We start from the raw sequence: 21,110 nt of genomic DNA, 5'->3' as shown, positions 1-21,110 counted from the left end.
TAGATCTGAGTTTTCAAGTTATGTCCGGGCTAGTTGTGAAGAAATTGTGGATAAGTTGTTTTAGGTTGTTTAGATCTGATAGCTATTTCTGATTTCTGCATGAGTATGGCTTAGTTTCTCAATTACGTAGTCGTAGTTTAGATCTTAGGAGTAGATTTAAGTTTACAAGTTGTTATAATGTTTCGTTGCTCGTAATTGTTCAGATCTGCTTTTACTCTGCTTTTGATGTTGATTCTGTGAAGAAGATGAAGTTGTTATAAAGTTTTCACTTTATCGTACGTTTTGCAGGAGACTGACAGTCGTCCACTTTATGATGTTTGTCCATTTAGGGAAAGTTTTAGTATGAGTTGATCAAGTAGATTTCAGTTAAGCTTTAGCAAGTTGATCAGTTTATTTAGTTTAGTTTTCTCAAGTGTATTAGTTCAACTTAACCCACCCCCTGGAAAGCGTGGCCACAACCATTCCCATCGTGTCCACAACAAATGTAAAACAAATCATCTCTGTGGGATCGATCCTTACTTCCCTATACTAGTTAATAGTATTTTGGGTTAAGGTTTTTAAAATGCTCTCTAGTCCTCCCATTCACCTCACTCGAGTCGGATCTAAGTCAAGTTGATCAGTCTGAGCCCCCACCGGATCCACTCACCGGTATTTTGCAAGAAGAAGGCACACATGGACCAGCTGGATCAGTTTGACGATTCAACTTGAGCAGCTCACAACGATAAAAAGAGGAGAAAGAAGACAGACAAGAAAACAACATTTTCACTATACTCCTGAACAAAACTGTGTAGCCGAAAGAAAAAACCGATCTCTCCTTGAAATAACCCATTCTATGCTCATTGAATCACGAGTCTCAAACCATTTTTGGCCAGAAGCCATTGCCACCTTAGCCTACCTTTTAAACCGCCTGCCCGCAAGTATTCTCAAACACAAAACCCATATGCAACTCTTGTCCACCCTAACCAAGATACCTCCTCCCTTGACACTAGAACCTCGAGTTTTCAGATACTCGGTTTTCATTCATATCCCTAAACACGAAAGAACTAAATTATCCATGTGTCATATTAAGTGTGTTTTTGTAGGATATGGGATAAATCAAAAGAAGTATAGGTGTTTTGATCCAAAGTCAAACCATATGTTCGTTACAATGAACTGCAATTTTCTTGAAACATAGTACTTCTTCACCCACCTTAGCGGTCATGGGGAGAATAATATTAGGAATGACAATGACATGGACCCGCTAAGCTGGATGAAAATACCAATGCCAATGCCAAAACTAAGTAATCCCGAGGAAGACCTGACAGAGAAAGCAGTAAGCAACCGCTGAGCAAATCACTGATGTGGTAGAGTCTATTGCAGAAGGTGACATTGTCCCAATTATTTCTCCGTTGAGGTTGTCCAATATAAGTACTCTTGTGAAATACAGATAACTGTTTGGCTAACATTGTGAATACAGAAAAGATCGGAAATCCAACCGAGGCTACAGAAGGGGAAAATGAAGAAAACGAGGTCGAAGGAGTTGATCCTGGCACTGGGAGATACATACTTCCTCCAACGCCTAACAAAGGAGTTCGACCCAAAAGGTCCACACCAGAAAAGATTGAGAGAAAAAGGCGATACTCTATCGCGAATCTAGGAAAAGGCCATTTATCACAAATGGCTCGGGCTTTCGAAAATGCCCTATATGAGGAAGAAGAAATACCACAGACATGGGAAGAAGCTATGAAGCACAAAAATTGGAGGGAAGCAATGAAGAAAGAGATTGATGCACTGATCTGAAACTACACTTGGGAGAAATGTGCCCTGCCAGAAGGAAAACGACCAGTAGTCTGTCGGTGGGTTTTTATCATCAAGAGAAGACCTGATGGATCAATTGAAAGGTACAAGGCATGACTTGTCGCGAAAGGCTACACTCAGACATATGGAGTTGACTATTCGGAGACTATCTCTCCAGTAGCCAAGATGGACATTGTTCGGGTATTGCTATCCATTGCTGCTAATAAGGACTAATCATTGCATCAGTTTGATGTAACGAATGCATTCCTTCATGCTGAGTTGAAGAAGGAAGAAGAAGTTTATATGGAGGCACCTCTAGGTTTCGCAGCTGATTTTAAGACAGGTGAAGGGTGTCGATTAAGAAAAACCTTGTATGGATTGAAACAATCCCCAAGAGTGTGGTTCGGAAAGTTTGCTGGGGCAATGATTGGATATGGATTTACACAGAGTAATTCAGACCATACCTATTTTTCAAGAAGAAAGGTGATAAGATCACGTGCCTAATCATATATGTGGATGATATGATCATCACAGTTGATGACGTAGAAGAAATTGGGAAATTGAGGAAGAGTTTATTTCAGGAATTTGAGATGAAGGACTTGGGTGACCTCAAGTATTTTCTTGGAATTGAAATGCTAAGGTCAACCAAAGGAATTTTTCTGCGACAAAGAAAGTACATTTTGGATATTCTAGTAGAAACTGGTCTACTGGAATGTAAACCAGCAACCACTCCTATGGCTGTCAATCATGGATTGCAAATCAAAGAAGGAGCTGAGTTGGCCGATCGTAGTCAATATCAACGACTAGTCGAAAAACTTATTTATCTTTCTCACACTAGGCCGGACATAGCCTATGCGGTGGGAATTGTTAGTCAGTTCATGCACAAGCCGCAAACGGATCATATGGAGGCAGCTCTTAGGATTTGTTGGTATTTGAAAGGAACTCCGGGACATGGAGTGTTGTTCTCCAAGAACGAACATCTTGAAATTCATGGGTACACAAATGCTGACTCGGCAGGAAATCCTAATGATAGAAAATCCACAGCAGGCTACCTTACCTTTGTTAGAGGTAACTTAGTAACATGGAAGAGCAAGAAACAGAAGGTGGTGGCTCTCTCGAGTGCTGAAGCAGAATTTCACGGAATTAAGAGTGAGTTGACTGAGATATTATGGCTAAGAATGTTGATGAAAGAGATGAATTTCTCACCTAGCAAGTGTCAGTTGTATTGTGATAACAAAGCAGCTATAAATATCTCACAAAATCCAGTTCAACGTGATCGAACTAAGCATGTCGAGGTGGACAGACACTTCATCAAAGAAAACATTGAAAACGGTATTGTTGAACTTCCTTTTGTTCGTTCAGAAGATCAGCTTGCTCGACGCAAGAAGTTTTGAAGTTGTGCTTTCCAAATTGAGTATTGGAGACCTCACCACTCAATTTGAGGGGGAGTGTTGAGAGAGGAGAAGTATTGAGAAGAGAGAAGTGTTGAGAAGAGAGAAGTGTTAAAGAATATTTGAGTCCCAAGACTTGAACATTTAAATCATGCCTTGTTCCCATGTTAGTCTTGTTCCAAGAAGACATTTATTGTAGTATCTCAAGAGTCCCAACTATCCTATAAGTACATGGATGTCGGGAACCATTTGAATCATCTTATGCAATACAATCTATAGCCTTACAATACTCTCTTCTCCTCAAATATGTCAACTGAACCATTTAACAATACACAATAAAAATAAATTATTTAGTAGAAAAATATGTATCAACTGGAGTTACTTGTTTGTAGATGTTTTCCTACATAGGTTTTATCTCACCTTTTGAATTGGAGGCTATTCTCTTTAATGAACTTGTAAAAAATATTTGACACATAGCTTCATTAGCTTCTGGACTTGTGATATCAACGATCTACTATAAAAGATCAAAGGCTACCAATCCATGTATAATAGCATTCATTAACCTATGTTATTTATGATTCTGTAAGAATCTTTGCTAAAGTAGAATCTTTGCTAAAGTACTTTAGTCAAATAAATTTCACTAAGTAGTCAATGCTTGTGGAAGAGATATTAGCTCATTAAATGTCCTATTTGCAAGAGATTGTTACTACTGAGTGTAAGAAATTTGGAGTGCAGTATGTATATCTGCAATGGGAAATACTTATTTCATTATGTTCCTTTGTAGAATGAAGACACCTGCTAATCCATCATCGTTTAAAAGGAAATTTAATGGCAACTCAAGAGTTTTAGCCATCTTCTATGAAGAAGGTAAGCTTGTAGTCAGATCATGTTGCTCCATACCTTGGTTCATCTTCTGGAGAATATGGCATGACATGATCTCTTGTGATTCCATCCTAGAGATGCCCAAGATTTACAGTTTGGGTGGTTAACCACGAAATCGTAACCGCGGTTATGGTTTTGAACCGCAACCGTGATATTTAAATGGAATCAAAACCGCAACTTTTGAATAGTGGGAGGTTTAGGTTCCAAAATTTTGAAACTGAAACCGTGCCAGAAGTGCAAAAAGCTTAACGAAAATCGTAAAACCGAACCGAGACTGCAAAAAAAGGCAAAAATCGGGGTTTGGGAATCGAACTGAACCTCGACAAACAGCCGGTTTAGGACTGAAACTGAAACTGACGGTTTTCGAACCAGAACGTAACCGCGAAATGCGCTCAAGGCTCGGTTCCAGTTCGACATTTTTTGGAACTGGAACCGGGCAGTTCTGAAACCTTAGGCATGTCTATTCCTTCTATATGTGGGCTCTTCCGTAGATTTGTAAGGGTAATGAGTTGTCGGGAGCCACTTTGGGTTTCTCCAGGAACCTATACTCAAGAAATACATGCAAAATCTGGTTATTACAACATGGCCTTAGGTAATGGTGGATTTGGATAGAGGGAAATATGGGTCTCAATTCTCCGATCTTTCGAGATTAGAGATTAAACTTGCTGACATTTCAGAAAATGAGATCGAGGTATGCGAATTTTTCAGAATAAGATTTTTCAGTTTTGTATATATATTTTTTTCTTATTATTTTTCTCCCAATACTTATAAGATGACCAAACTACCTCTCACTTTTTGACCAAATTCTCAAAAATTCAATCAATATTCTGCTCCACCTCCAAACCAAAAGATTCTGTGCTCACTTCAAAAATCCAATCGAAATTCTTCCCTCCACTTCGCCTCCTCCGCCTCCACCCTCCTCTTTCCACTGCCTCTTCCGCCTACACCCTCCTCTTCCCGCCGCCTCTTCATCGCCTCCGCCTCCGCCTCCATTCTACTCTTCCTGCTGACTATCCCTCAATTGCATATGTACCTTTTATATAAGATATTGTTATTTTTTGTTCAGTGTACATACCGTCTACATATATATACATATTCTCAAAAAGTAGAAAATTTGTGTACATAGTCCCTGTATAGCAATTTTTGAGAAATTGGTCAAAATGTGAAGGGTTGTCTGGTCAATTTATAATTATTGGGAGGAAAATAATAAGAAAAATAAGAGAAAAAATATAAAAAGTGAAAAACCCTTTTTCAGAAAAATTCATATCTTAATCCTATTTTTCGAAAGGTTTGCGAATTTAATCCCTAATTTCGAAAGGTCAGCAAAGTGAGACCCATATTGCGAAATCTCTTGTTTGGAAATGATGTATCATCCCAATACCCACTAGTGTGATATCCTGATATGCAAGGGTTCTTAAACTTTTGGTGTCTGGAAGGCATTTCTTCCTTTTTTTTATCATCACGATTTTGGCATGAAAACCAAATCGTGTGTTTCCGTTAGTTGTTAATGACCAAGGGAACTCTTGAAATATTAGCTGATCCCAATATGAAATGAGAGCGACATTGTCTAGGCCCTTTTCAATTGAATTCATTTGTTCATTTCTCTTGGCCCTTTTTGCTCCGGGGAGGACGCAGGAATTTTTGTTAGCAGGGGCTTCAGTATATATCCTCATTATCTACGAAAATAATCTTACAGACGAAACAAGTTTTAATGTTTATTGGTATCATAAGAGAAACAGTGATAAAGTACATAGGAGGGGAGAAAAATTGGTGGAAATCTTTCTGTAAATAGAAACGATATTAAATTTGGTGAATATACCAAAAGAAAGACTATTTTTGTATCGGGGGTATATTATTTTTTTATAATAAAAAATATACCAGTAAAAATACAAGAAGTGTTTGCATAATTAAGTTGAAAAGGAAAAAAAGTTAAAAATTTAATTTATGGATTAAAGTCACAAAAGAAAATAAAAATTGAGTTTACATCGATTATTTGGAAAGAAAATTAAAATAATACTTTGTGGATTATGATTCTGTAAAAAGTTAGTATAAAGGAGACGAAAAATTAGAATTCACTAATTGAAAACTAAGTTATTAAATTGAAATTTAGTTTCCTCTCCCTAAGTCCAAAGAAAGTTTAACTAAACACATTTTTAAAGAAATCCAAATATTTCCATAAAACGAATAGATTTTATTTAATTTAGCATCCAATAAACGAATCGGCAATTTTTAGAAAAGCACACCATCTTGATACACTTTACTAGGAAGTTTATGATATTAATTGTAATCAAGTCATCTTCTTCCTCAAACTCATCGAAGTAAACCATTGTTCTTCATTTTATTCACAGTAATTTTTTACTTCTTGATTCATTTTAGCTCATCTTACTATTCAACTTTTGATGATTTAGTCTTCAATATCGTTAGTTGGTGAGGGCTAGAGATAAATTTTAAAATTTTTAGTCATTTTCAAAACAGAAAAAATCCCAAAAAATATTTTAGGTAGGGGCTTAAGCCCTCCCCATTTGTACGTGTGTCCGCCAGTGATTCTGCTAGTCCCAGATGGGAATTGTGCTTTCTTTTAAGAGCTTTAATTTGAATATATAGAAGATTGATGGTTTTGAAATACTTAATCACAACCTACTGTATTTTATAATCTTAAGTTTAATAGAATAGAGCTCTTGAGAAGTAGGTATGTTATATTTATGAGTGATGCTAAATGACCATAATGTGGCCGGCTATAAAGAGTTAATTTAGTCCATTTACATGTATAAAAAAATTAGAATTACCGATATAAATTTATATGTGTGTGAATGGACTTGTGAGTTGATACTTATCTTTGAATTCCATTACGTAAAACACATTAATATCACGAATTACTGTATACGTTGAGCAACAATCAAGAAATGACAGTAGTAATAAGTTGAGCAAAAACTACGAAAGAACAACACTAACATGTTGAGCAACATATAATAAAAATGATATAAAAGTAAAATCAAGTAGTATTAAACCAAAAATTTGAAAAAAAAATCAATTTTTTTTTGTTATTTAATTAATTTATGGCTGGTTATAATGTGACCACATAGCATTATTCTATATTTATACCTAATTGAAAAAGGTGTATCTTCTTCATTTCGTTTGGTTAGTTATTATACAATTAATATGCATAGGTGGGCTGGGCTGGGCTGGGCTGGGCTGGGCTGGTGATTATTGTATGAAATCTATATTGAAGAAGAAGAGGCCAGATTGAAGTAAAAACGTGATTTACAATGTGGAGAAGTTGAATAATGTGGGGCAAGAGTTAATGTTATTGGTACAGGTTAGGCTGAGATTCTCAACTCAGACAACCAACTGTCAAATGTTGTATGATTGCTTTTTTTTTTCCTTCTATTGTATGATCATATCCAATCCCACTAATCTCTCTTTTCTATTCCACAACCAACCAATTTTCGGATTCTCTTTTAGATTCTGTTCGGCTTTCATTTTTTTTTTGGTCTGATGATGTACCCAATTTTTCTTTTTCATACTGCATTGCAGTTTCATTTCTTGAAACTAATAAATGTACCATTACTATTTCTTATTCCATCATATGTCAAAATCAAGCTATTCAAAAAAATAAATACCAGTATATAAATGTACAAAATAGGCGTTCCATTAACTTTTCCAAATCACTGTTATATAAAACTTTTTAAGAACATGGGAGAAGAGAGTAACTAATAATATAGAAATTCTCTCTCCTGAGTTCTCTCTTCTGTCATTGAATTTGTAAGAGTAGTGTTGTTTCCTTGTATGGAAGAGGAAGACCGGTCTCACTATTCCTACCCGCACGTGACCGATGCCGGCGGATCCACCGACGGAGCTAGGTACCGCCGAAGCTCCCGATCTCTCGGTCTACTTGCATTACCATTCCTCCTGGTCTCAGTCCGACCTCCTTCCTCGACTCTCCCGTTCTTCTCTCCAACATTAAGGTCGCATTTCACCTTCACTCAATTCATCAATGCACCACAACAATTCAAATTCGGATTCGCTACCGACTTTGATACTGTTTCATAAGTAGAATTAAATTTCAACTTTCCCCTAATTACTTATTAACCGCTCTTTCCGCTCAAACAATACACAGCTTTAGCCTTCCTGCTCTTTGAAGGAGTCATTACAATTTTAGAGAGAAAGGTTTCAAATCTCTTTGATCTTAACAAATTGAATTATCCTTTACTTAGCGGCACTTGAAGATTTTCTGCTGTTTTGATCTTTGGAGGCTACATGGTATATTAGAATGTTTGAAGTGCAGATAGCTGTTTATTTTGCACTTGGGAATTTATAAAATGAGAACATTTAAGATGTCATGAGATCAAATTTCATTTCATTTCTGTGGAGTTCTAAAGGAGATTTGATACATCTATTGTGTAAAAATTCATTTACTTGAACTACTGCTACATTGCAGGCCAAGCCTTCTCCGACCACGGGTTCCTTTTTCAAGCCTCAGTTGATGCAAGCATCTGTTGAAAATGCAGCGATTCTATTAGAGAAAAAATCCACCAGTGGTAATGTTGTTGTAGATGAAAAAACATCCATTGGTTTCGAGTTTAGGTTTCATACTGGAGTTAGTACCACATCAGGATTATCTTCTGCAGGAATGTCGGTAACACACCAAAACTTTCCTTTAGGTCTTAAGATAACTCTTATTTTTGGTATAGTTTTCAAAATAGGCTGCATGTACTCAAACAATTGAATGGGTTGCAAAATGATTTTAAATTATGTTTCATGCCTTGATATTGTCTAAACCAAATAATTTATAGAATAGTAGAATCGGATTGCTTGTTGAACTTATGATTGTAGAACTTTCCTTCGAATGACTAACTGGTCGAACTTTTGATAGATTTCAGGCCTTTGTGTCCTTAATTTTCTATATTTTGATGGATTAAGGATAATTGTTTTATGTGTCTCGTGGACAAACATATAAATATAGTTTGTCTTCTATGGTTTGACATGATCAAAAAGATTACACATTCAGAGTGAAGATCAATTTATTAGGATCAGTGAGGTCTGATCCTCCCTGTAGTTATCCAAGGTCTTCATATCTCACTGGATACCTTTTTTTGGGAGAAAAGGTTCCTGTTGGAATGAATCAAAACGGACCAGTCACTCATCAAGATCAGCAATATTCTCAGTCAGCTACACCCTCTTGTTTAGCACAACAAAATCATGCTGTAGCTCAACAAGATTCATCTGTCTATGATAGTATTGATGAATCGAATCAAGGACCACAGTCCAATACAGGTGCACAAGTGTCAGTTTCTGAGCATAAAGATAGCAGCTCGCCAATCTCAGCTGAAAGAACATCAGAAGATGCGTATAACTGGAGAAAATATGGGCAGAAACTGGTTAAAGGAAGTGAGTTTCCACGAAGTTACTATAAATGTACATACCCAAACTGTGAGGTGAAAAAAATATTTGAACGATCTCCAAGTGGACATATTACAGAAATTTGTACAAGGGTTCACATGATCATCCCAAACCTCAAAGTGCACGTCGGCACAATCCTGGGGCTCTTATGTCCATTCAAGAGGATAAAGTAGACAAGGGCTTATCATTGGCTGGTCAAGAGGGTAACTGGCCTAACTCTACTAAGGTTTATTTGACATTTAAAATGCGGTGTTTTGTGAAACTTATACCTTCCAAAACTTATGCCTCTCCCTCTCTCTCGATATATCCAATTTGTGCACATAGTGTCAAGAATTGAAATTCTCTGATCTTAGTCATCTGACACCGCCTGCAATATTTTGTGGCGAAAGCCTGTTTTCTCACTGAGTTCAAAATTTCCTTTACTGCTGTCTATTGTTTGTGGTTATGTCAAACATTTTATCTGTTTAATATCGAGATGATTTTTGGGTATGTTGTTCCTAAGAAGGATTTGTTTTCAAGACCAAATTCTATTCTGTGTGTTTAGTTAGATTTTCTGGTTGGCGGTTTGAGAGAAATAAACAATCTGGTAGTCCACCCCACCTGTAATTAAGATTAACTGCTATTACCATAAAGTGGTAGTGTCATCTAGAATTTATTTCTCCCCAGCATGTTATGCTCATTTTAAGACAAACGGAACTTCCCTCAAATGTCCAAGCTCCAATCTTCAAGTTTCATGGCTTAGCTTAAATTAGTTATTCCATAAGATCACATTTGGAAGTACATATGGCTAGTACTTATGCAATTTTAATTACTGTTGTTGAAGACAAGATGAACACCAATAATATGGAGAAAAGTGGCTCTCCAATGTTGTCACCTCTGCAAACAAATGAGGGAATAGATGGTTCAGGTTCACAGTTTCAAGGCCAAAATGATGATGCTGAAGATGATGATCTGTCTTGAAACAGAGGTATACACCTTTGTAAAATTTCTAGCATGTTTAATTGTTTATCATTATGTGATGAGGTATATATTGGTGACTGATCTGAGCAGGAAAATTGAAGATGGTATTGATGTCACACCGGTTGTTAAACCCATCCGTGAACCACGAGTTGTTGTTCAGACTGAGTGAGGTCGATATACTGGATGATGGATATCGCTGGCGTAAGTATGGCCAGAAAGTGGTCCGTGGGAACCCAAATCCTAGGTAAGTAAAATATTGATGCCTCTTCTAGATTGGTTTAAAACATTGATCCTTACAATCTAAGACTGAAAGTAGTACAACTGTACAAGTAAAGATTACTCTTTAAACGAATAAGTAATAACAGTGACATAAATATAAGAATCACTAGTGTAAACCAATAAAAAATGAGATAAGCATTTAATAACACTTTGCTCCTAAAACCGTCTTCCTATTTGCTTCAGATATGTAAGAATCCTATTTATTATTTATACACCCACTTAATTTTGCAATTAATTTAGAAAGTATATATATTATATATATAGTTCATAGATGTAATCAAATTAGAACCACATCTAAAATGTGAACTAGAACCAATAATATCAATTGGATTTATTGATCTAATGGTATCAAAGCATGTCATGTGGCAATATTTTCCAATTAATTTAAATAGAAAGGGTATAATTGTCTACATTCACAGATATAGTTTTCGTGTGCATATGTAATGATATTTGTGCATGTATTATATTGAAATGGTATTATAGATATGTTGGTATCTTAAAATTTTTTAAGAAAGCCATTATGGACTGATATAGTTTCCATATATTAATATGTCTATACTGATATTGTACATTACATACTTGAATGGGTTGTGATATATGCCGAACTAATTCCTAGTGTCAAATTGTCGAACCAATAAGGAGTTCATTATTAGATAGCACGGAGTTCATTTTAAGATCGTTTTGTATAAAATGAACTAAAGCGAACTGAAAATGAACTCCGTGTTATCTAACCTTGTACTAAAATAAACTAAAACGAATTAAAAATGAAGGATTCGAAGGTTTGGTGCTAGAAATTAGTTTGACGTCTATTAGAATCCTATATTGATATCTACTCCCTCCGTCCCTTGCTAAGAGAGACATTTCTTTTCGGCACGGAATTTAAGAGAATGAGTTTTTGTTAGTAAAGTGGAGAATGAATAAGGTAGGGAGGAAAAAATAAGAGAGAGAATGCCAAAAAAGGAAATGACTGAGATATGACATGTAACTTAAAATTCTTTAGTTATGTTCGAGGATTTTTTGGTTTTAAGGAGCCTCAGAACTTCACAAGAGAGTGCTGGGTAAAGATGGAAGTTTCTTAGTTAGAAGTAGCCATTATGTCAGTTATGTTGATAGTATTAGGAGGAAGAATGTTATTCCTTTTTCGAACCTTGCTTGCAGGCAGTCTATGGAGCAGAGTTTGTGTAAAAAATGCATCATTAAAGATGTTTTGCAGAAAGATATAAAAGTTCAGGCATAAAATATGGAATGACATAATATAAATGTGGTCTCGAGGACAGTTTAGCTCGCCTATTCATTTAGGTTTATGGAATTATTCTTTCTAGTTCATGCCTAAAACTGTCCATAAAAGTTAGAAGAACAACAGCATATTGGTCTTGATTTCCTTTTTTCTATGTAATATTGGTTTTGGATTAGTTCTTGCAAATGACATAATGATAGGAGTAATGGCCGACAAACAAGAATATAAACTAGAAAGAAGCTCAAAGATTTAAAGAACAGAAACTGACACCATTAGAATTAATGGAACAAAAGAAACACAAGAAAATAATCCTCACAAGGAGGCCAATCCTCACGCAGTGAGGCCACGGTAAAACCGCCCAGAATATTGATCTCTCCAAAGATGATTTTATCATTGTGGAGACTTATATTTATAGGCTTACAAGTGAGAAAATATAGCAACAAATCTAATCCTAATTTAAATAATAATAAATCCTAACAAACTTAATTTAAATAATAATAATAAATCCTAACTAAACTGAACTAAGTATGCATATCCTGCGATATGCATATCTGTATCAATTGCCTCACTCTCGAAACAACCTTGCCCTCAAGGTTGAGCTCAAAATTGAAACCAATTACTTTGTTCGATGGAAGCTCCCATTCATGCTGCTGGACAGGAGGTGCAAAGCTGAACCAAGGAATGTACCCATAAACAAGAAGAAACAGATACATGAGTGTGCCCTGCTCTGCAGCAGCCGCAGGAACTGTATGTCACCGCAAAGGGAAGAAGGGAGGCTGAAACTGTGGAATATCAACGCTCGATTGTGCCAGAAATAATTTCTGTTGCAGCAGGGGCAGTAGCATCGGGGCGGACAACAACTTATGAGTTGTCGCAAACTGTGGTTGTGGCTGTGGTGGAGGGCTGGAGTGCAGCAGAGAAGTTGGAACCACACGTAACAGAACGTCCTGAAGATGAGGTTGTGGTGGTGGTGGTGCAGGCGGCAGTGCGGCGAATGGAAACTCATCAAGTGGATTTGTTGACGCCATAGCTGCCAAGGGAAATGAGCTGGAAACAACAGCTGACTTTGCTGCTGTGTGTAGGTCAGCAGAGTTCTGTTTGGCACTGTTGGGTGGGCTGGCATGTAGAGTATTCTCCTGCTTGGTAGTTGTAGGCGGGCTAGAGGATAGCAGTGGTGCTGTCAACATTGCTGGTGTAGGCAGTCTGATATGAGATGGTAGAGTTATACAAAATGGAGGTGGAATGGGATGCTGTTCTGGCAAGGGCAAGGGTAGTGGGGTGCTATTGTATGTCGTGGTATCGAGATCAGGGTGGTTTGTTGAAGTGTTAATAGCTGGTAACTCCTGCAGGGCTGTTGTAGGTGGAGAAGAGGACGAGGACATCAATGGTGTTGTCACGGTGGGTAGGGAGGGTAGGATAGCTGCGGTACTATCATTGGATGTGGGTGTGATTTTTGGCTTGATTTTGGCAACACAAACAACAGCATCTCCAAAGCGTCGCAACAACTCTTGCGTGAATTTGTCCCATGACAACGAACAACGCATAAGGAGCAATTTTAGCCAGGGTATTGCTGGACCAGATATGCCGTCGATGTCTACGTCGACACGTCTATCCAATGGGGAGGAAATATTGGTTTGCCCGCGCGAGCCACGCGAGAGCCTCGGATCCATCTAACGTCGGAAAGGTCATCACTGGTGAAGCATGAGAAGCTCGAAACTCCAACAAGAATTTCTCCATCTTTGCTATAGCCTTCTCCAATCCAACCACATCAAGTGTGGCTTCTGTCCGAGAATTGACCATTGTTCACCGCACCAAATTGATAGGAGTAAAGGCCGACAAACAAGAATATAAACTAGAAAGAAGCTCAAAGATTTAAAGAACAGAAACTGACAACATTAGAATTAATCGAACAAAAGAAACACAAGAAAATAATCCTCACAAGGAGGCCAATCCTCACGCAGTGAGGCCACGGTAAAACCGCCCAGAATATTGATCTCTCCAAAGATGATTTTATCATTGTGGAGACTTATATTTATAGGCTTACAAGTGAGAAAATATAGCAACAAATCTAATTCTAATTTAAATAATAATAAATCCAAAAAACTTAATTTAAATAATAATAATAAATCCTAACTAAACTTAACTAAGTATGCATATCTGTATCACATAACCTTGATCCTAATATGCATATGCAACAGAACTGATTGAAGTATTTAACATGCGATTATCACACCACATTTTAACCTTTTTCTGTTTACAACATATCCAGTTCTTATATCGTTGATACTAAGTCTTCTCATCAATAAATGGCATAGTTTTAGTGTTTCATGCTGGGAAAATGTTGCTTACATGATTGGGAATGTTATAACTAGAAAAAATCAAAACAGTGATACTGTATTGCATTCTTTAAAAATTGTTCTGTAAATGCTTATTAATGTAATTGTTGTATTAATTGTGGTAATTAATGCTCATATAGTGTTGAGAAGTTGTAAGGCAATCAGCAACCTTTTGTAAAACTCAAACTGATTTTAGGATTTTCTCCTCTTGTGCAGAGACAGATTGTTATGCCTATATTTCCTATCAATGTACATTGATTTCTAGGAGTTACTACATTGATTTCTCACATGTGTTGGTTTGTGATCTAGGAGTTACTACAAGTGCACGAATGCTGGATGCCCGGTGAGGAAGCATGTGGAGAGGTCATCTCATGATCCAAAAGCTGTTATAACAACGTACGAGGGGAAGCACAATCATGATGTCCCAGTTGCACGAAACAGCAGCCATGAACTTACTGGGACTACCGGATACGCAGGAACATCTAAGATGAAGGCGCATGATAGCAGTAGTTCGATTAGCCTCGACCTCGGTGTTGGAATTGGGCGAGCTGGTGAACACAATAGAGAGGAAGGGTTGGATGGTGAAGGTGGACGGAGGCAAAATAATCCAATCTATGAAATTGTAAATGGTGGGTTGAACCTGTACGGATATAGAGAAGCTCATAACTTTGAGATGCCGCCGGTAAATGCCTCTAACCAATGTCAGCAAAATACTTATGGGGCCTTAAAATCGTGGCCGAATATTATTAATGTATATTATCAGAAATAATTTTATTTTTTATTAGTGGAGCTATCCTCATGTTTTAGGATGTTACGAGCTCAAGTTTCTTTATCCAAATCTTCCTGTCCTAATAATAATCTGCATTTTTTCTGATAGTTTCTTATGTGGATAATTTAGAGAAAGGAAGAATAAATAGTACCCCTTCCGTTCCGGAAGAATATGCACTGCAGTTTCTATTTTTGGAAATTCTTTTATTTCTAATGAAGTGAAATCCATTCTCCACTAACAATACTTTAATTACATTTTCTTTCTATTTCTCTTCTTTTACCAATTGTGCATCAAAACTCAATGCCGAAACTAAAGAACATATTCTTTTGGGGTAGAGGTTGTCCGTTTTGGCAAGACATGTGCATTTCAAGAATGGTCGATGTAGGTTACTGGAATTTAATAAAAATTACTCCCTCCATCCACCATTTATAGCTCATTTTGACTCGGCACGGGTTTTAATTGTTTGACTTTGTGAAGAAAAATGGGGAAATGAGTTAGTGGAACGTGGACCTCGCTTTTATATATTAATTTTATAATAGAATGTGAGGGTAATGCGTTAGGTGAATGATGAGGTCTATTTACTTAGAATGGAAAAAGGTAAATGAGATTTTAAATTGCCACCTTGAAATGACAAAATGAGACACGGAGGGAGTACTATAAAAGATGCTGTGAGCATGCGATACACCACTCCGAATTCACCTTGATGTGCTTGAATAAATGCCGTTGCGACTCCAAATTTGGGAATTGAAGCTTCAAAGCTCATCATTTCTCTTTACAAAAGCATGCATCAGCAGATTTTGGATGAGATGATGCCAAAGACAAGAAACAGGATTCCCTGTAAGAATAAAGACCCTTGAAGAAACGTGATCGAGATGATATTTCAGGTAAGTATAGTTCAACAATCCAGCTAATGTTGTTGCTAAGTTCGTGCTCTTGAGGAAATGAAGAAAGATGCATGGTTCGTACAATTGTTGTTGGATTGTTTTGTTTGTTTCCATTTTAGGTTGTTACTATTTTAATTATCTTAGACTATTCGGTTTACAACATTATATCTCAAGAGTAAATATGTACTATTATATTTGGTTCACGAGATTGAATCTTACAACATAATCCTAAATGGATAATCATGTATAGCCACTCATCTCCAACTAAAATAATCTCACTGCAATTTTTGCATATATTTAGTGTCAACTACGACAGAAAACAATTCCTACTTCAGCAATACACAACTAAGATAGAGATGCATAATGGCAGATAAAAATAATTAGAGAATAGACGATTTTAAATAAAGATACATTTAGTGATAGTGTTGTATCGAAATAATTGAAATATATATATATATATATAGGGAGATGATCAAAATAAGTATGTGTTTAAATCCAGAAATGCAGACCAAATCTTGGCCCTAGGATTAGATGATCTAATGGTCAATAATTAACCAAAAACACGGAAGGTCATAATTAAGCAATTTTATGTCATATTATAATATTTGGGTTTAATGTCATGCTAAGATCGTTTTAGGTCATGCTTTGTTAGCATGACCTAAAAATTACCTAATTATGACCTAAAAGTGACCTAATTATGATATTGTTCTGCGTTTCTGTATTTAAATCTAGTTTTGCATATATCAAAACCCTATATATATATATATATATATTTTAAAATACAAACTTTTTTAAAATTAAATTTACTAATATTATATGATTTATATGCATTTTTATGGGGTTAAAGAATTTTTTTTATTCTTAGATTATAAAGAACGTTACTTTGTGATCTTACAATCACAACATTTATACAAATAGGAATATAAATAAAAATTACACAAAATTTCTAGTATGAAAAAAGAAAAACATTAATAAATTAATTACTAAGCAATGAATTACCTATGTGAATCAGAAAAATGATTTAATTACTAGACAAATGTATTAATCTAACTAAAAGTAAATTAAAAAAAGATTTAATTACTAGATAAATAAATTAATGTAACTAAGAGAAAATTTGAAATTAACATAAATAATTTCAGTATAGAAAAACGATAGTAATTAATAGTTGTGAGAAATATAGTAAAGGCACTTGCAGTGGGATTCAAACATGGATTTTCATGTTAGAAGTGCAACTTGCAAACAAACTGGTCTATATAAATACTTGTAAACTCTTGTATGAATATATGATATATATGCATCCTAAAATGGCTGGAGTTAACCATTGTATGAATGTATAATATATAGGCATACCTATAATGGCTGGGGGTTCCATGTGGGAATGCCTCTGATTATTAGTTATGACAACCGAACAATATTTTTTCATATAAAATTTAATAGTCTAAACAAATCGCAACACCACCTATGTCCGCATTGTTGGAATCTTGAATTTAAGATGTCCGGTCAATGAAGTTTGACCAATAATAAATGTGACGAGACATTTAATTTTGAAAAATTAAATGATATAGCGTCAATCTACGTTGCGCGTAGATGACCGTAGTATATTCACTTTCTCAAATCCGATTCTCGGTGAGTGAGAAATAGTGGATAAGAGTTGGTCACATTGTAGCTTTTGATAAAGCTATGAGTTGAAAGTGTAAGGAGTAATTAACTAGTGTTAATTATCCCACATAGGAGATGAGACACATCTTTAAATGTGTATTTATTAAGTGACTAATTACACTTAGTAATTATCGTGGACTAAGATGGGTGAAAGAGCCCACACGTGCGCACACGCGCGCCGAGACGAGCCGTGCCCTTGGACTTGGACTTGGACTTGGACTTGGCAATTGGTCTTTGGGCTTGGTTCTTGGGCTTGTCCCGGGATCCAGACTTAATATTTTGGACCACCTCAGTTTTGGGCATCAGCCTGATCAACTCGGCCTGCTGCGCCTTGAGCGATGGCTTGATCAGTGTCTTGATCAAGTCACGAAATCCTCATGTGACGGTTGAACTAGGGCGTGTACAACGTCTAGATTCAACGTCGACCACTCCAGCTTTCAAACTCGTAACGGTCGGCGGTTACAGGCCCGCCATGATGAGCCATGATGACAGCCATCAAGGCTGAGTTGACCCCCGCAGTGGACCAAGCCTATAAATAGGCTAGTCATTTCTTGCATTAGAATGAACAGAATAACATTCACATACTCACAAACATCATACTCTCTCTGCATTGTCTTTCTTCCCGAAAGCTCTTCCCTCTCCTCTTCCAGTTTCCCGGAGCTCTGTTGATTGCGGTGCTGCTTCACCAGAGACGTAACCGTTTTATCTTTGGGGACGACACACCAAATCGAGAGCACTACCGGGGCGTATCTCGTCTTGATGAAAGAGGCCTCATTGACTCGGCTAAGTTTATTTCCCGTTTACAGTTTCGATTTCATTGTAATTTTCAGTTTTTAGTTCTTCCTTCTTGGGTTGTATTACACCAGGTATTGTTTATCTCTTGTAATTCCAACAATATCCCCAACAATCGCAAGACGAGATATACTTACCGTTGAAGGATTCGGACCTTAACTGAACTTAAAACTATCGAAACTTAATACCTTTGCTGGAGATGTCGACTGAATCCAACACCGTCGCTCCCGCCGCCGCCGCATCTCCATCCACCTTGTCGACCACTGCACCGGTCAACACGTCGTCGATTCCGACGATGATGCCCACTCCCGGGCGCTATTCTTCTTCATAAACAACCCCTTGGGAGTTTGTTAACCCTCTTGGGCCCACTGGTGGATCCACCTCGAGTGGATCGGTTGGTTCCACTTTTAGTGGTTCCTTCGGATCCTTTAATGGATCAAGTGCTGGGGCCTTCGGGTCTCACACGAGTGTTGGGGCCTTCGGGTCTCACACGAATGCTGGGGCCTTCGGGTCTCACGCGGGTGCTGGTTCCTTCGGGGCTGGTACGACCATGGCGGGCTCTATGCCCAACATGAATGGTGGGGGCTCTATGCCCAACCACGTTGCTGGCTCAAGTGGAGTCAACTTGAATGGTTCATATCATGGACCAAGCTCGGTGCCTTTGATGCCGAGAATGATGCCTCCCGCTGAGAAGCCCTCCAAGTTTGGAGGATCTGACTTCAAGAGGTGGCAACAGAAAATGTTGTTCTACTTGACAACATTGGGGGTCGTGCACTTCCTCAAGGAAGACGAGCCACCTAGGCCAAGCGATCAAGAGACAAGACTGGAGGTCTTCTCCGACTACGACGCATGGCACAAAGGGGATTATCTATGTAAAAACTTTATTTTAAGTGCACTAGATGATAGCCTCTACAATGTATACTCTAATGTAACCACGTCTAAACAAATGTGGGAGAATCTAGAGAAAAAGTAACGTAGCAATGATGCCGGTACTAAGAAATTTGTAATAGCTAAGTACTTAGACTACAAAATGGTCGATTCAAGACCAGTGATAGACCAAGTACAAGAGTTTCAAAATATCATCCACAAACTCGCCGCCGAGGGGATGGATGTCACGACCGCATTTTCTAAGGATAGAAAACACGGTTGATCGCGACTAGGGGAGGATTTAAAGAAGCGGGGAAGAAATGGGAAAAGCAACACAACTCGACCATAGCTCCAAACAAATGGGAAAAGCTCGAAATAAAATCAGAGTTTTGAACAAAATAGACTTGAGTCTTTTAAGATCACAACGGAAGCAAATGAACGCGGTTCCATGTATGAAGACATGAACCTCCGAGAGTCAAAATCTGACTGAATTAAAGTCTTGTCTCAATAGCACTTCCTGCACCACTTCGCTGCTCAACCTGCACATTTAGAAATATATGCAGGGTTGAGTACAGAAGTACTCAGTGAACACATTGCCGAAAATTACACATATACATTTGAAAATATTGTCAAGCCATCATCACAGTAACACCCATGGGTGTTATTGAAAAGGCCCCGAGCTTACTAAAAATATTCACATTGGACTGCAGTCCCTTTTTCCTGTACTTTGCCATATCTGATCACATTGTGCCGCCGAGATGGTGTTCTCGCACGGTCACCTTCTCTGCCCATCATGTCAGAGGTTTCCATGTGCCGGGAAGGTGGCAACCTTCCACGGTCACCTTCTTTGCCGTTCACGGTCAGAGGATTCCCGTGTACACTAGTCCGAGCGGGGACACCACCCTCACTTGGACCCGAATTCGACTTATATATCATAATTCACTTGGCCGTAGCCAACAGATAGACATCATACACAAAACATTTATGGCAAGACAACATCTTTTAAGCATCACGAACATGTGTTCGTGTTTTCATAAAATACGATTTGTATTTTTAGTATAAGAAAGCTCACCTTGATCGATTAGATTCCTTAACTTGAATCTTTCGTTCCGACTTTACTTGCGGAGGTACCCTTTTGAAAATATCACAATAGGAAAGTACCAATTTAGTTTTAAGCTAATCTAATGAAATCAGAAAAGGAAAATCTCAAGGTTTAACCCTATTATTATTATTAAATATATGAAGTTAATTTAAAAAAAAAAAAACCCTATTATTATTATTATTATTATTATTATTATTATTATCATCATCATCATCATCATCATCATCATCATCATCATCATCATCATCATCATCATCATCATCATCATCATCATCATCATCATCATCATCATCATCATCATCATAATTAACATTATTACTATTATTAGTATTATTATTATTCATTAAGAATTTTCTAAAACTTACATTACCTACTACTACTTCGTTCGCTATTTCGGACTCCGACTAATTGATATTCCATACACTACTACAAATTATAACAATTCGGATCGCAACTAATTATTTTATCTTTCTTAACCATTTTATTCTTCAGTCCAAAATCCCTTAGAAATTAATCACATTTGTCCAACGGCTCTTCTTTCTTTTTTTTTTTTTTAAATCTTGACCAAGGAATTAATTGTTCTAGCCTAACTTTAAAGTCCATAAACTAGCCCATAATCTTTGGGCCAAAAAGAAATTTTCCCAACTCAAATTAAATTAGAGGCCCAATAGATCAATTAACAAAAGAGCAGCCCCAAATTCTAATTTTAATTAACTCATGTACTGCATCCACTGTCGGTTTCTCTCTATCAACACTATTCAATCTCCTTCCCCAAA

At 37.1% G+C, this 21,110-nt stretch overlaps 1 pseudogene; it reads left to right on the top strand.

Annotated features, from left to right (window-relative positions):
* Nucleotides 1–7,485: 7,485 nt before the first annotated feature.
* Nucleotides 7,486–15,137, top strand: LOC121748604 (annotated as a pseudogene).
* Nucleotides 15,138–21,110: the final 5,973 nt, after the last annotated feature.

This window comes from Salvia splendens, chromosome 9 (assembly GCF_004379255.2).
Source record: "Salvia splendens isolate huo1 chromosome 9, SspV2, whole genome shotgun sequence".
NCBI lineage: Eukaryota > Viridiplantae > Streptophyta > Magnoliopsida > Lamiales > Lamiaceae > Salvia > Salvia splendens.
The sequence above is the reverse complement of the archived record's forward strand: the minus strand, read 5'-3'. Positions and strand labels throughout refer to the sequence as shown.